Source organism: Salvelinus sp. IW2-2015, linkage group LG4q.1:29 (genome assembly GCF_002910315.2).
Source record: "Salvelinus sp. IW2-2015 linkage group LG4q.1:29, ASM291031v2, whole genome shotgun sequence".
NCBI lineage: Eukaryota > Metazoa > Chordata > Actinopteri > Salmoniformes > Salmonidae > Salvelinus > Salvelinus sp. IW2-2015.
Window position 1 is genome coordinate 82,558,760 of NC_036842.1, and position 10,788 is coordinate 82,569,547.

Below are 10,788 nucleotides of genomic sequence, written 5' to 3' on the forward strand. Positions count from 1 at the left end.
CATTCTCAGTAGACTTTGGTGAATCCATTGTAGATTTCCAGTGTGAGGTGATTTACTTTGTGCAAGGTTTAAGGCAAGGATGCCCCATGCGGGCTTTAGAATGGTCAAAGGAAGTCTCTGAGCAATGGGCCATCGTGTACAATGGCGAAGAGTTAGGGAGTCTTTGCAGCGTGTAGATGGTGCAGGTATCATTGCCAGAATGATCCAGCTTCATTGTATTGCTCGGCGAAGATACTTTGTTCCTGCTCCCCTGTCTCTCATCCACATTGATACAAATCATAAATTGATAAGGTACTAAGAAGTATAATGTCTCCATCAAATCTAAGAAGTAATTTAAGCTTTTTTATTCTTACTTATTCGTGGACACATTTTCAATTATGTATTGGAGTTGTTCTTCAACTGGTAATACATAAATAATGAAGCAGGTTAATAGGTTAAACATTTCACTTTTAATTCCACTGCCTTTTTTCAAGATACAACATTGTCATCTTTGGCGGTATAGATGGATTTTCAAGGAAGGTAAGTATATTATTTTGTATGCATTTTGCATATTTCCCATCACCAAATGAACAACCACAATACCTGTCTGGTGTTAAGCGTAGGCTACCTCTTGTATAGATGTTCTATCTAGACACTGCGGCCAATAACAAAGCAGCAACTGCTTTTGGATACTTTATGGATGGAGTCGGCAGAAATGGATGGCCTTCAAGGTAAATATTGAAATATTAGAATGAAAAAAATGATTACTTGTATTATGCATATTGTAACATCTTGTGAGGAGTTACTTTCTGTATTAAAAACCTTGACATCTTCCTCATCAAACCTCCTAAGATTGCTTTCTGTGCTGTATTGACGTATCCTGAAAATTACATCTGCTGCTTTAGATTGAACGGTCATATCTCTGTTATTGTTTACATATCTACAAAAAATAAGCAATTTTCTGTACTTTCAGAGTGCGAGCTGATCAAGGGGTTGAAAATGTAGATATTGCCAAATGTATGTTCACTGTCCGAGGAACAGGCCGTGGAAGCTTTATTGCTGGCAAAAGGGTCCATAACCAGATGTAATTAAACTGTTCTGTGTTCTTTTTCTCTCTTCCTCTCTGCCTGTCTAGTGGTACATGGAACCACGGATTTCCCTGGGGGTTAGCCTTGCAATTACCAAGTGGTGAGACACATAGCCCTCTATATTTAAATGTTTCAGGTACACTCAGATAGGTGTCTGCGTCACATAGTCAGTAACCACTCACAGAGGCACACACAACTTGCATTTCTATAACCTCGGACCCACCCCAGTGTTCACTATTCATGGAGGAAGACCACAGGACCTCAGAGATAAGATTCCTCCCCCCCACAAAACCTTTTTCTTTCTCTCTGTTAGAGTGGAACACTTATGGAGAGATGTTTGGAGTGCTGTGACATGTCAGTACTACACCTTGCTGCACAGTTTGGAGGAAGAAGGCTACCTTGACCTGTCGAATTCTATGCACATCTTCTGTGTGGGATATGTGTTCCTACCACGTCTGCGGGCAGATCTGCAACATTTCACAGAGAGTTGGAATAATTACCCTTTAAGTACAGAGGCGTACCTGACACCTCACCAGCTGTGTCATATAGGAATGCTCCAAACACCTGTGTCTGAGCCAGACTATGCAGAGGTATGTGTCTGTGTGATATGTGATATGTGAATGGCTTGACAGATCTCCCTTTAAATGTATTGTCACTAATACAGATTTGTTTCTTTTGAGCATTCCAGATTCAGCAGGTGGAGGACCTGCTTTATAAGGAGGATAATCTGGAAACACTGACAATTGGGTCATTGTTCCTGACATCCCATGCCCTGTCTACTGAGAATCTTGCTGTGCTGCAACGTCAAGTGAACTCTACCAATGACTCCTCATCTTTTGGTCAGGACATATGCTCTTCGATTAGTTATGAGTCTCCAGCCTTTTAGGTGCAGTCCTCCCACACTATGTAGGATATTGTTTTAGCCCCAGTGCCACTTTTGATAATGGCAACAAAACAAAAATAATTTGGAGGAGGATGAAAGGATCGCAGGCCCAGCTGTCAAAGTGAGAGAGTAGGCTATTCTGGATAGAGCAGGAACTTTTGTGTAGTCTATTTCTTGTGAGGTTTTCTGTCCTCTGTTACAGAGAGCTGTGAAAGCCTGTCCTGCAGATTAAGAGGTCCCATTGAAGAGCAGCGGTTCTCAGTCCTGGTCCTTGGGACTTAAAGGGGTGCACATTTCTGGTTTTGCCTTTGCACTACACAGCTGATTCAAATGATCAAGTCATCATCAAGCTTCAAGTGGTATTTATGTATTCATTTGTGACGCTATCCTTGATATGATCCTGCTATTGTCACATGCTACACATGCACATGTATCTATCCAATGTTATCATGATTTGTTATAAGGGATATTATACTTATATTATACAGGAAGTATTATTAAAGAGAGGCTTTACATTGAAATACAGATGGAGACCTAGTAGTCCCAGAGTTAATGATCTAAGGTCAGTTTTGCATGTCACCTCCTGATGATTATGATGACTGACCATGTTAGAATAAAAAAAACTAAGCTTAACCATGCTCTCTCTCTATCCATCTGTCTCTCGTCTGCAGGTATGTTTTGATGTTAGAGAGGAAGCCAGTCCCATCATCGCCACCTCAACTGCTCTTAAGATAACCTTCGGGCCGACTGGGAGCCCAAGGCTGGTTAGGAGAAACCACTACCGGCGCCGCAGAAAGTCAGGTAAACAACACTTTCCTGTGGATACCTTATCTCCACCTCCTACCGCCAAAAGGACCAACAGCATGTACAACCAGTAAGGTATCCTCATATCATTTTATTCAACATTCTGCCTTGTAGAGACTATTGCGTCTTCTTTACAGTGACTTCTTTCAGACTGATAGCGATAGAGTAACCATGGTAACAGTCTGAAATTGAGGCAAGTACCCTGCCAAACTGGGACTATATAGCAGCCTGGGGACAGACAATTGTAAATGGTTTAAATAGGACTTTACATGAATCAAAGGTGGGTTGATTCATGTAAAGTCCTATCTAAACCATTTACAATTGTCTGTCCCCAGGCTGCTAAACCACCGCTGCTATACCACCACCTATCTAAACCACCGGTGGCTTGATTTCTCTGCCACTTCTGGTGTGTGTGGTGCTTGTGGTGAGTGAGAGTTCTGTGTTCTCACACTGTGGTGGATGTGATGTGTGGCTCTCCTTCATGTTCGTCAGTATACATGTATGTGTTGCTTGGTGTTTTTCTCAGGTGTCTCCTGTTGCGTCTACACTGCTGACCTGATGATCACTTCTCTGGGCCACGACTACAGCTGGACGCCATCCTCGTGGAGTCTCCATGTGCACTGTAGCACCTGGTTGCAGCTCTGGGAGTGGTTTTGCACCTCTGTTGTAGTGGTATGTTTGTCGCCCTTTTAGATGCTGCAGCGTTGTGTGAACACATTGTGGTATTGCATGTTGGAGGACCATGCTGGAGCTTTGAAGAGTGCTCCTACAGTAAGTACTCTGCCCATGAGGATCTGTGCTAGGGAGAACTCCATACTTCCTCAATGCAAATAATGCAAGGCGGGACGCAGACCCCGCTCCACCTCTGGCTCACCCCACTTTGGTAGCGCCTCTGGTGCGGGGACCCTCGCCACAGGCCCTGAACTGGGGACCCTTGCCACAGACCCCGGACTGTGGACCCTCGTTGCAGGCCCCGGACTGGGAACCCTCGCTGCAGGCCCTGGATGGAGGACCCTCGTTGCAGGCCCCGGACTGGGAACCCTCGCTGCAGGCCCCGGACTGGGGACCCTCGCTGCAGGCCCCGGACGGAGGACCCTCGTTGCAGGCCCCGGACTGGGGACCCTCGTCGCTGGAGGCTCCGGACTGGGGATCATTGCTGGAGGCTCCGGACTGGGGACCCTCGCTGCAGGCCCCGGACTGGGGACCCTCGTTGCAGGCCCCGGACTGGGGACCCTCGCTGCAGGTTCCGGACTGTGGCCTGTCGTTGGAGGTTCCGGACTGTGGCCCGTTGTTGGAGGTTCCGGACTGTGGCCCGTCGTTGGAGGTTCCAGACTGTGGCCCGTCGTTGGAGGTTCCGGACTGTGAAAAGTCGCCGGAAGCTCTGGACTGGGAACTGTCGCCGGAAGCTCTGGGAACTGTCGCCGGAAGCTTTGGACTGGGAACTGTCGCCGGAAGCTCTGAACTGGGAACTGWKGCCGGAAGCTCTGGGAACTGTCGCCGGAAGCTCTGGACTGGGAACTGTCGCCGGAAGCTCTGGACTGGGAACTGTCGCCGGAAGCTCTGGACTGTGGAGACGCACTGGAGGCTTGATGCGTGGGACCGGTACCGGTGGCACCGGGCTGATGACCCGCACCTCAGGACGAATGCGGAGAGGAGGCACAGGACGTACTGGAGTGTGGAGGCGTACTGGGGGTCTGATGCGTGGGACCGGTACCGGTGGAACCGGGCTGATGACACGCACCTCAGGGCGAGTGCGGAGAGGAGGAACAGGACGTACTGGACTCTGGAGGTGTACTGGAGGTGTAGAGCGCAGAGCTGGCACCACTCGTCCTGGCTGGATACCCACTTTGGCCCGGCAACTGCGGGGCGTTGACACAGGATGCACTGGGCTGTGAAAGCGCACCGGAGACACTGTGCGTAGGGCCGACGCAGGATTTACTGGGCCGAGGAGGCGCACTGGAGGTCACAAGCGTAGAGCTGGCACAACCCGTCCTGGCTGGATGGTTACTTTCGCCTGGCAAATACTCTCCAGTCTTTGCCCAGGGTCCCAAGGTGCGGCGTGGTGAGCGTACATTTTACTTTATTACGAATGTCGCCAACAAAACAAGAAACACCAAAAACGAACATGAAGCTTACGAGGGCTATACAGGCCACTAACAAAGACAACTACCCACAACTAAGGTGGCAAAACAGGCTGCTTATGTATGATTCCCAATAAGAGACAACGATAGACAGCTGCCTCTGATTGGGAACCACACTCGGCCAAACACACAGAAGTACAAAACATAGAATGCCCACCCCACATCACACCCTGACCTAACAAAATAGAGAAATAAAACGGCTCTCTAAGGTCAGTGCATGACATGTAGCAGTTGTAGTGTGTCATCTTTCTGCGTTGTCTCATTGAGCTGTTTCAGCATGCCTTCACACGGGGCATCTGTTGCCTCCAGAATGTAGATGATTTTTCTCATCTGTGAGTTCATCAGTCTCCGTGTGTTGACTATCCACGACCGCTCATGACAGTGTGTCAGCGATCAGCATGTCTTTCCTAGGTGTGTAGGATATGTTCAGGTCATACCTCTGCAGCTGTAGGAGCATCCTCTGGAGTCTGGATGGTGCTTTACCCACTGGCTCCTTGAGAATGGACTCTAGCGGCTTGTGGTCGGACTGGAAGTTCACATTCACCCTGTACACATACTGATGGAACCTTTTGGCAGAGAACACAATGGCTAACAGCTCCTTCTCTATTTGGGCATAGTTTTATTGTCTGTCAGTGCTCTTGACGAATAGGCGATCGATCATCCCCATAGTCTGTCTTTAGACAGCGTCAGCATGTATGATGAGTTGATTCTGTGGATCGAATAACATGAGTTTTGGCGCATGGATCAGAGCGGTTTTGAGGTTCTTCAAAGCTTCCTCATGCTCGTGCTGCCATTGCCAGTCCATGCGTAGCAGTGCTGTGAGTGATGCTTCACCAGGGATGTGCGGTGTGAGATACTTTGTCATGCCCAGCAGTCGATTTAGCGCTGCTTTGTCAGCACCTTCCATTCATCCGCTTCCTTTCTGTCTGGTGTGATCACATGGCACATGAACTTGATAGTTCTGATAGAGCTGATAGAGCTGGACTGGACACCCTCGTTGCGGCCCCCGGACTGGGCACCCTCGCTGCGGGCCCCGGAATGGGCACCCTCGCTGCGGGCCCCGTACTGGGCACCCTCGTTGCGGGCCCCGGGCTGGGCACCCTCGCTGGAGGCTCCGGACTGGGCACCGTCGCTGGAGGTTCCGGACTGGAGATCGTCGCTGGGGGCTACGGACTGGAGGCCGTCGTTGGAGGCTTCGTGCCATGACTCCTCACTGGAGGCTTCGTGCCATGGATCATCACTGTAGGCTTCTTGCCATGGATCATCACTGGAGGCTTCATGCCATGGATCATCACTGGAAGCTTCTTGCCATGGATCATCACTGGAGGCTTCGTGCCATGGATCATCACTGGAGTGAGGAGACGTATGGGCAGTCTGGTATGTGGAGCTGCCACAGGTCTCACCAGGCTGGGGAGACATACAGGAGGCCTGGTTCTGGCAGCAGGCACAGGACTCACCAGGCTGGGGAGACATACTGGAGGCCTGGTTCTGGGGGCAGGCACAGGACTCACCAGGCTGGGGAGACATACTGGAGGCTTGGTTCTTGGCAGAGGCACCGGATACACTGGGCCGTGGAGGCGCACTGGAGGTCTCGAGCGTAGAGCCTGCACAACCCGTCCTGGCTGGATGCTCACCCTAACCCGGCAGATGCGTGGAGCTGGGATGTAGCGCACCGGGCTATGATAGCGAACTGGAGACACCGTGCGCTTCACCACATAACACAGTGCCTAACCAGGACCACGCTCCTCAAAGCAACTATCTTGCTCCAGACTCCAACCCCTCCAAACTCTTTCGTCCCTCTCCACTGCAAACCACTCCTCGTTCAAACCGTCCAAGAATTCCTCCTCGGTCTCGGACTCACCACTCAGCACTGACGCCCACGTCATCTGCCCCCCCCCCAAACAAATTTGGGGCTGCCTCTAGGGTTTCCGTCCTGTCCTCTCCTCCTGACCACGCTGCTTGGTTGGTCACGGCCGATGCTGGATGAAGCGGACCAAGGTGCAGCGTGGTGAGCGTACATTACTTTTATTTGAGAATGACGCCAACAAAACAAATAAACAATACAAAAACGACGTGAAGCTTTTAAGGGCTATAGTGCCACAAACAAAGACAACTACCCACAACGAAAGGATGGAAAAAGGGCTACCTAATTATGGTTCCCAATCAGAGACAACGATAGACAGCTGTCCCTGATTGAGAACCATACCCGGCCAAAACATAGAAACACAAAATCATAGAAAACAAAACATAGAATGCCCACCTCAAATCACACCCTGACCAAACCAAATAGAGACATAAAAAGGCTCTCTAAGGTCAGGGCGTGACAACGACTGTGATTATGATCGAAGAGAATTATTTTGGTAGATAATGCGGTCGACATTTTATCGTGAGGAATTCTAAGTCAGATGAACAAAAGAACTTGAGTTCCTGTATGTTGTTACGATCACACCACATCTCGTTAATCATCAGGCATACACCCCCGCCCTTCTTCTTACCAGAGAGATGCTTGTTTCTGTCGGCGCGATGCGAAAAGATCCCAGGTGGCTGTAACGACTCCGATAGCATGTCTCGAGTGAGCCATGTTTCCGTGAAACAAAGAACGTTACAGTCTCTGATGTCTCTCTGGAAGGCAACCCTTGCTTGGATTTCATCTACCTTGTTGTCAAGAGACTGGACATGGGCGAGTAGTATGCTTGGAAGCGGGGAGTGATTTGCCTGTCTACGTAGCCTGACCAGAAGACCGCTCCGTCTGCCCCTTCTGCGGCGCCGTTGTTTTGGGTCGCCGGCTGGGATCCGATCCATTGTCCTGGGTGGTGGGCCAAACAGAGGATCTGCTTCGGGAAAGTCGTATTCCTGGTCGTAATGTTGGTGAGTTGACATTGCTCTTATATCCGATAGTCCCTCCCGACTGTATGTAATAAAACCTAAGATTTCCTGGGTTAACAATGTCAGAAAAAACACGTAAAAAAAAATATACTGCATAGTTTCCTAGGAACGTGAAGCGAGGCAGCCATCTCTGTCGGCGCCAGAACTCAGCAATGATAATGCCATCTGCGATGATGTGAACACCTTTGATGTCAAAGTTAAATTGCTGGAATATTTAGCTGATTTGATCCTGAAAGGTAGGCGTTGGAACCTGTATCTTACCTATGGAGTGTTTAATGTACACAGCCGTGATAACTCCTTGTCTAACTTCACTTTTTACATTTTATTTAACTAGGCAAGTCGGTTAAGAACAAATTCTTATTTACAATGACGGCCTACCCCGCCCCAATTGTGCACCGCCCAATTGGACTCCCAATCACAGCAGGATGTAATACATCCTGGAATCAAACCAGGGACTGTCGTGACGCCTCTTGCACTGAGATGCAGTGCCTTAGTCCACTGCGCCACTCAGGAGCCCACTTAACATGCCAGTAGCCATCCTTGTCTTCCAAGATGGTAAATATCGTCTTTCTAGCCAGCTTACCCAGCACGTCCTCTGTAGTGGGGTTGGAATAGTGCTACTGGAGAACAGTTCTGTTTAGGTCGCGGGGATCCAAGCAGACCTGCAGTTTCCTATTTTTCTTCTCTGTGATTACCAGACTGCTGACCCATGCAGTGGGTTCTGTCACAAGGTCGATGACATCAGCCTCCAGTAGCTGATTCAGTGAGTTATTCAGTCTGTCCATTACTGCCATTGGAATCTTTCTGCAGCCATGTATGATAGGTGTGATTTCTGGGTTCACATGGATGTATTGTTCTCCAGGAAACTCCCCTAGACCTTCAAACAGAGATGGGTGTTGAGCTACTAGTTCCTCCTTTGTGGCTGGGAGCTTCACGCTCAGTGACTCAACCCTTTTCACTAGCTGCATTTTCTCACATGCTTCTCTCCCTAGGATCGATGTAGAGTGCTTGGTGATGTAGAACGGTAGACTGACCTTAACTTTAGGTGTGATGCACTGCAGTGTGGCAGTCTCATCCCTTCATATGCTACTGGCATTGTCTTTGTAGGTGTCACCTGCTCTTGACCTCGTAGTGTTCTATATGTGGACAGTGGCAGGACGTTGGCCTCAGCACCTGTGTTCAACTTTAACTTCACAGACACATCAATACTAAAGTCTTTGTACCATGATGTGTATCTATTGGTGACTAACTGATCAACATTCACAGTCCCAATGAACAATGTGTCAACATCTGGCTGTATCTCATGCACTGATCTTCCAGTAGCTTTTGCAGCTCTGCACATTTTAGCATAGAGGTTGTATCGCCCACATGTGTGACATGTGACCCCATATGCTGGACATTGACGTGGCTGATGAGACTTCCCACATTTGTTGTATGTGTTCCCATGTGAAGTACTCACTCTTAGTTGGCCAGTCTATTTTGGTCCTTGCTGCCAGCGATCTGTGTCATGCTTCCTGTCATACATTTTCCTATGCACTGCATGCACTGTTCTGTCCTGGTCAGCTGCACCCATAGCTTGAATCTGCGTTCTGGCTGTCTCTGTTGCTCTACAAATGCCCATGGCTTTCTCAAGTGTGAGGTCTGATTCTCTTAACGGTCTCTCTTTTAGGGGCTGATCATTATTGCTGAACACAATCTTGTCTCTGATCATGTCATTCTCTGATCTGCTTAACTCACAGTCCTTGCTCTTCTGCTTTAGCTCGGTCACATGCTAGCTGTCTATGCTAACTGATTCAGCCATTGCATGAGCCCAGAACTGGTGCCTTTTGAACACAATGTTCCTATTTGGTAAACAATACTGTTTAAAAACATCCAAAATCTTGTCCACTGTTATATCTTCACCAACATAGTCAATATACAGTTTGTTGTACACTTATAGTGCATCCTCTTCTAGTGTGTGACGCACTAGCCGTCATGTAGATCTGGAAGCGTTGTTCCCATCTTGTCCAGTTTTCTCCACAAATTGCCTGATAGCACTAACGGTGGTGGTAACTAGGGCTGTGGCGGTCATAAAATTTTGTCCACAGGTGATTGTCAGGCAAATAACTGCCGGTCTCACAGTAATTGATTGTTAATTAACATAAACACATTTTGCATCTCCTGGCTTCCACACTTCCCTACAAGCCACTGATGCAGACCTCTGGAACATCTACATTCTAAAAAGTCTAATAAAACCATGCAATATAGCCTTCACCATCACAATAAATCTATAATTTATTTTAGATAGGTCTGAAGAAACATGATATGAAGAAAATGTAGTCTATTTCAGAAGAACAGAAATAGCATACTCTGCGTTGTCCTTATACATCAAATCAAATCAAATGTATTTACATAGCCCTTCTTACATCAGCTGATATCTCAAAGTGCTGTACAGAAACCCAGCCTAAAACCCCAAACAGCAAGCAATGCAGGTGTAGAAGCACAGTGGCTAGGAAAAACTCCCTAGGAAGGCCAAAACCTAGGAAAGAAACCTAGAGAGGACCACAGGCTATGAGGGGGTGGCCAGTCCTCTTCTGGCTGTGCCGGGTGGAGATTATAATAGAACATTGCAAGATGTTAAAATGTTCATAAATGACCAGATGGTCAAATAATAATAATCACAGTAGTTGTCGAGGGTGCAACAAGTCAGAACCTCAGGAGTAAATGTCAGTTGGCTTTTCATAGCGATCATTGAGAGTATCTCTACCGCTCCTGCTGCCTCTAGAGAGTTGAAAACAGCAGTTCTGGACAGGTAGCACGTCCGGTTAACAGATCAGGGTTCCATAGCCGCAGGCAGAAACAGTTGAAACTGGAGCAGCACACGGCCAGGTGGACTGGGGACGCAAGGAGTCATCATGCCAGGTAGTCCTGAGGCATGGTCCTAGGGCTTCAGGTCCTGCCGTAGGAGTTAGCCGAGAAGGAGAGAAAGAGAGAAAGAGAGAATTAGAGATAAGAATACTTAAATTCA